Below are 6,000 nucleotides of genomic sequence, written 5' to 3'. Positions count from 1 at the left end.
AAAGTGTTGGCAAACCCGCGTACATTGCTAGTGGGGATGTACAATGGTGCAGCCACGGCAGAAAAGAGGTTGGCAGTTCCTGAAACGGTCAAGCATCGAGTTACCACGTGATCTAGCAATTCCACTTCTAAGTATGTACCCAAGACAAATGGAAACGTATGTCTACACAAAAACTTGTGCATAAACGTTCACAGCAGCGTTATTCCTAGTAGCCTAGGGGCTAGATGACCACTTCCAAGACAGCTGCCTCACAGGGCTAGCTATTGGCTGGGAGCTCAGCTGGGTCCACGGGCCTGAGAACATGGGACCACTCATCACAGGCGTCTCCGTGGGCTGTTCAGCTTCCTCACAGCACGGTGACCAGGTTTCAAGAAGGAGAGGAGCACCCCAAGAGACAGGCAGTAGAAGCTGCTAGTTTCTTGGGGCCTGGGTCTAGAAACTGGTACCATTACTCCTGTTGCATTTTTTTGGTCAAGCAGTCAAAGAGCCTAGATTGAAGAGCAGGGAACACAGACTTCAGCTCTTCATTGAGGAGTGTTTAAATTCGGATGACATGTTTTATAACTGCCACACCCCACAGTAACTTCCAGAGCTGGGATGTGAATTCAGGTATGTCTGAATCACGGAGTTCATAGTCTTAAAAATTCTGCTTTGCATTGCAAATAGGATGGGTGGAAGACCCTGGGCTGGAATAGTGAGAAAACTACTTAAAATATTTTTAGTTGGCATTGGGAAGGGTGGTGGTTGTTGCTGTGTTACCTTGCTCATAGTTAAGATCATTTTGGGAAAATATTTGCACTATTTATGGCAAATTTCAAAGATATCATTTTAATGCTGAGTTTCTAGAGGTGGGAAGGTCCTTATATTAGAGATGGCGCTTTTAAAAGAACAAACAGGAGAAGGGCTTATTTCCCTTTTAGCAATAGATCTGAAGACAGGACTCGCCATGAGCAAAAATAACTCTGCCTATGCTTTGGTTTCCACAGTGAAGAGCACTCTCTTTATTGTGGGCATGCCTTAACTCAATACCATGTTACTCAGCTCGACTTTAATCCTGGGGCTACAGTCCAACCATTCAAAACCCCATTATTATAGCTGAGAGGTGGGGCAGTGTCAGCATGATTCAAACCTGGTAGCACGTCAAAATGAGGCGTCAGGGCTGCATTCAGCTGTTGGTTTTAAGATGCAGGTAGAATCCAGGCCCTTTCTCGTTCTATTCTGTTATGGTTCCCAAAAATTGCTGCCCAGAGGGTAGGGAAATTCCAGCCATTGCCCACATTTGCTTTGGGGATCTTGGATTTTGGTAGCACTAGAGATGAAGATTTGCATACATCACAGCTGCTAAAGGATGGGTAAAAGTGAATACGATGTGCTCAGTAGGATCTTGCTGCCCGGATAACAGGAGGTGCTCTGGGGTGAAACTGTGTGGTCATGCTGCGGTATTAGAGGTCACGACTAAAAGGACGCACTGGGAGGTCTGGGGTACAGAAGGATGACTGTTTAAACAGACAATTCCACTAAAAGATCAGGCGAGAAAGCTGCCTCGTGGGGCGACTCTCTGCCAGGCATCGTCTCCTTAGGGCCAGGGAGGAGAAGGAAGCTGGCACAGGACAGAGCAGAGGGCCCAGAGAGAAGCTTTTCCCTTCCACTGTGCCCTGTCCTGAGCGCGCAGGGAACTACGAGGAGCATTCCCGGAATCCTTCCCTGGTGGGGCCGATAAGCAACCTGCTGCTGCCATGCACAGGCTGGAACCCTTCCACCCCTAATGGACCAGGAGCCATGAGCGCCATCGACCGCCGTGCAGGATGCACACCCAGCCCCTCCCGGGTGACGGATGAGATGGATGCTGAGGCAGGAGTACTGACTGACAGATGGCCTTTCCAAGTCGTGGTCAGAATGCGCTAGAATCCTTCCGCACAAGCCTGAGTCAGGAGCAGAGACCTCAGAAGTGGACGGAGGAAAAGGAGCCGGGCAGAATGTGAGACTGACACCTGACATAAGAGATGGTCTGAGGCAGCAGACATAGAAAAGCAGCTGAGGGGTTTAGGAGAAACTGGCTGGTGGAAGGGGAGCCATTGGATGAGCAAATTCATCTCAGGGAAAGTCAGGGTCAGGAGTAAAGTCTCAAAGGCCCCATCCGTCTCACCTTCTCTCCGCAGCCTCTGCCTTCCCCGTTTCTTCTGGACGAGACTGTGCCCGCCACCTCCGGGCTCAGTCCTGTGGGGTTTCTGCTCCAGTCCTCGCTGGGCCAAGAGCACTGCAGGCCCAGGGGATTTAGAGATCGGAGCTTTCCTGGGGGGCAGGGGGAGGCCTATTGGTTACATAGTACAATTCCTTTTTTATTATTGTGGTAAAATATATATTAACATTAAATGTACTGTTTTAATCACTTTTAAGTGGTCTAGTTCAATGGCATTAAGTATATTCACATTACTACACAACCATCACCCCCATCCATCTCTATAACTTCTTCATCTTCCCAAACAGAAAAACTGTCTCCATTAAATACTAACTCCCTATCCTCCCCCAGCCCTTGGTAACCATCTTTCTACCTTTTGTCCCTATGAGTTTGACCCCTCTAGGTACCTCATTTAAGCAGATTCATCTATTTGTCCTTTCATGTCTGGCTTGTTTCACTGAGCATATTGTCCTCAAGGTTCATCCATGGTGTAGCATGTGTCAGAACGTCTTTCCTTCTTACGCCTATATACTATTCCATTAGATGTTTACACCACAATTTCTTTATCCATTCATCTCTCGATGGACACTTAGGTTGTTTCCAACTTTCGGCTATTGTGAATAATGCTGCTATGAATGTGGGTGTACAAATATCTTTTTGAGTCCCCCTTTTCAATTCTTTTGAGTATAAACCAGAAATGAAATTGCTGGATGGTGTGGTAATGATGTGTTGAATATCATTAGGACCTGTCGCACTGTTTTCCACAGGGGTTACATTCCCACCAGCAAAGCACCAGAGTTCCAATTTCCCCACATCCTTGCCCACACTTGCTTTTCTCTGTTCCACCCCTCCTTTTATTAAAATGACAGCCGTCCTAGTGAGCGTGAAGTGGCATCTCACTGTGGTTTTGATTTGCATTGCGTGTTGAGCATCTTTTCACGTGCTTATTGGCCATGTGTGTATCTTTGGAGAAATGGCCATTCGAGTCCTTTGCCCATTTTTTAACGGTTTTTTGTTTGTTTGGTCTTTTAGATTTAGGTGGTCTTTATATATTCTGGATATTAATCCTTTAACAGATAGGTGATTTGCAAATATTTTCTCCCATTCTTTGAGCTGCCTTTCATTCTGTTGATAGTGTCCTTTGATGCATAAAGTTTTAGATTTTGATAAAGCCCAATTTTCCTATTATTTCTTCTGTTGCCAGTGCTTTTGGTGTCATATCAGAAATCATTGCCAAATCCTATGTAATAAGCTCTCTCCTAGGCTTTCTTCTAAAAGTTTATTATTTTTAGTTCTTAGGTTTAAGTCTTTGATCCATTTTGGGTTATTTTATATATAGGGTATAATGTAAGGGTCCAACTTCATTCTTTTGCATGTGAATATCCAGTTTTCTCAACACCATTTGTTGAAAAGACTGTCCTTCCGTCATTGAAGGGTAGTACCCATTCTGCTTTGACTTCGGTAGATTTTGTTCCCCTAAACCCTACGGATTCCATGTAGCTCTAGGTAGATTTAAATGTCCCTGTTGCAAGTCTGACTGTGTTTTTTACCTTTGGGATCTGCCACCCCCTCCCGGCATTCATAGGAGCCCAACGTAGAGTGGTTGTCCGGTCAGTCCATACGATAAAATTTACACAGTTAACATTAGCCTTGAAAATCCTTATATCACCTCAAGTTACAATGAATGACACCTCTCAGTGAGACAGAGCTGGTTTCCCCTCCTGTGTTGGAACTGACTGCTTGGAGTGGGGGAGGTGGGGGAGTACGGAGCATCAGATGCAGTGGTTGGCCTGCATTTAGGAGCCATTTTTTATTAAAAAGTATGGATCTAGATCAACAAAATCACTTCCAGATGGCAAGATGCTCGCAAGGTGTGCTGCTCAGATGCAGAGGTTGCCCGCAGGAACAGCAGAGCCCTCGCTCCCACTCACTGCTCGTCCCAAGGCACCTGCCTGTGGGGTAGCAGGTGTGCTGGCCGCACCAGAATGTGGTTTTCTCTCACTCTGCAGATGAAAGAGGCTTAATTGTGCCAGCTAAAAGGCATCTAGTGTGTCTCCACTATGAGCCACAGGTGTGGGCCCCCGGCTTGTGGATTTGAGAATCGCTCCTGGTCTACATTTGTCCTGCTCCGCTTTGGGGATACCTTGCCCTTCCGACCTCGGTGTGGCTTTGGCCTTGGCTCCACTCCTGGATTAACTGCTCCTTGTGATTTGGCTTCTGGATGGCTGGAACTCTTTGGTTCTTGGATTGTTGTCTGTTGAGAATTGGTTTGCCTTCAGATTAACTTCTCGGCTTGGACTGCCGGGTTGTGGAGCTCAGGTTCGCAACTGAAGGGGCTGCCCCGCCCGCTGTGCCAGGCGCTTCTCCTACCTCCCTCCTTCTCCAGAGAGCCCACGCTGGAGGGTTCCCAGACTTTTGGACTTTCCCACATTGGTCCCATTGCTACTTGGATTCTGGGGGCTGGGCTCCTCTCTAGGACATCATGGTCCCTCCTGAGTGAGGAAGAAAACTTTCCACATCACTTCTGAAATTCCATCTGAGTGCTTGTTACCCAGCCTCCTAGTCCGGCCCCGACAAGGGTCCTCCTGCCGGTGTCACTTGCGCCAATGGAAGGAGGCTCTGGAGCACGTGATCCTGAGTCAGGCGGTGGGCGAGGCTGCTTTGCAGGGGTCCCGCCCTCGGGGAGGGGCGGGGCGGGGCGGGGCGGTCTACAGGCGCAGCTGCTGCTCACGCCCCTGATCACAGAGCAGGGCGCAGCGTCTCTGCACGCGGCCCGCCCGCCATCTTAAACTGGGCGTGGTGGGCGGACCTTCTGCACACGGCCCTGAGCCGGGCTGTCGGCGCCGCGGTTTTGCACCAGGAAGCTTGGTCTGAGGTGTTGGCGGTTTGCGAGGTGCCTGCACGCGGTGCCCTGGGAGCTGGTGAACTAGACTCAGCGCAGACGAAACAAGGTTAGACTTTGTTTTTTTACTCGGGTTCTATTTTTATTTCTCGTGAGTTGTTAATGGGATTTGCCAGTGACAACATGAGTGGCCCCCGCGGACCCTGAAGCCACCTCTTCTGGATTCTGTTTCCCTTTGCTCTTGGTTTGGCTCATGTGTCCGCTAGTGAAAGGTCACAGCTGGCTCCTCAGGGGGACTCTGCCCCCGGGGAGGCTGGCCCTTCCCAGTGCCGCCGCGGCCTGAGGTTCCGGGCTGACCGGCTCATTCCTCCGCGAACGCCGAGGGCCTCTCACCAGCGGTTCACGGTCAGAAGCCAAACCCGACAGACCAAATCGTAGCAATAGTTTCCAGGTGCGTGGTCACGGCTGTTTCTGCCGGGAGGCTGGGCCTTGCATCCCAGGTTAGGCCGCCTCCAGGGCTGGTGGGGAAGCCAGTGAAGCAGAGGGAGCGGAGGCGGACGCCTGTGGTCCCCGCCCGTCCCCAGCGCCCAGACTTCCCGGTGGGGTCTCCGCGCAGCTCACGAGGGGCCGTTGCCTAATCACCTCCCCGCGCCATCCCTGTGCGTGATGGGCAGTGGCTCACCTCCACCACCCATGGAGGGAAGGCACTGAAGTCCCCAATTCGTGGTCAGTGGGAGCAGCGCCCCAGAGAGCTCCAGCCCCTTGCCCCGGGCACCCAGCCGGTGTCCAGACACCCCTGCCCTGCCTGATTTCAAAGCTCGTCTTCTGACGCCCCACCACACAGGTGCCCAGCAAAATGCTCCAGTAAGTAAATCTCATCTCTGCTGCTTTCGGCCTTTTTTGCTCTCCCCTCACACTGCATCCACGAAGCCACAATTCACTACAGGGCCTCATTTGGCCCTGGGCTCTTGGGTGGAAT

The sequence above is a fragment of the Leucopleurus acutus genome (genome assembly GCF_964270905.1).
Source record: "Leucopleurus acutus genome assembly, chromosome: 13".
Taxonomy (NCBI): Eukaryota; Metazoa; Chordata; class Mammalia; order Artiodactyla; family Delphinidae; genus Leucopleurus; species Leucopleurus acutus.
This window is presented reverse-complemented; position numbering follows the sequence as displayed.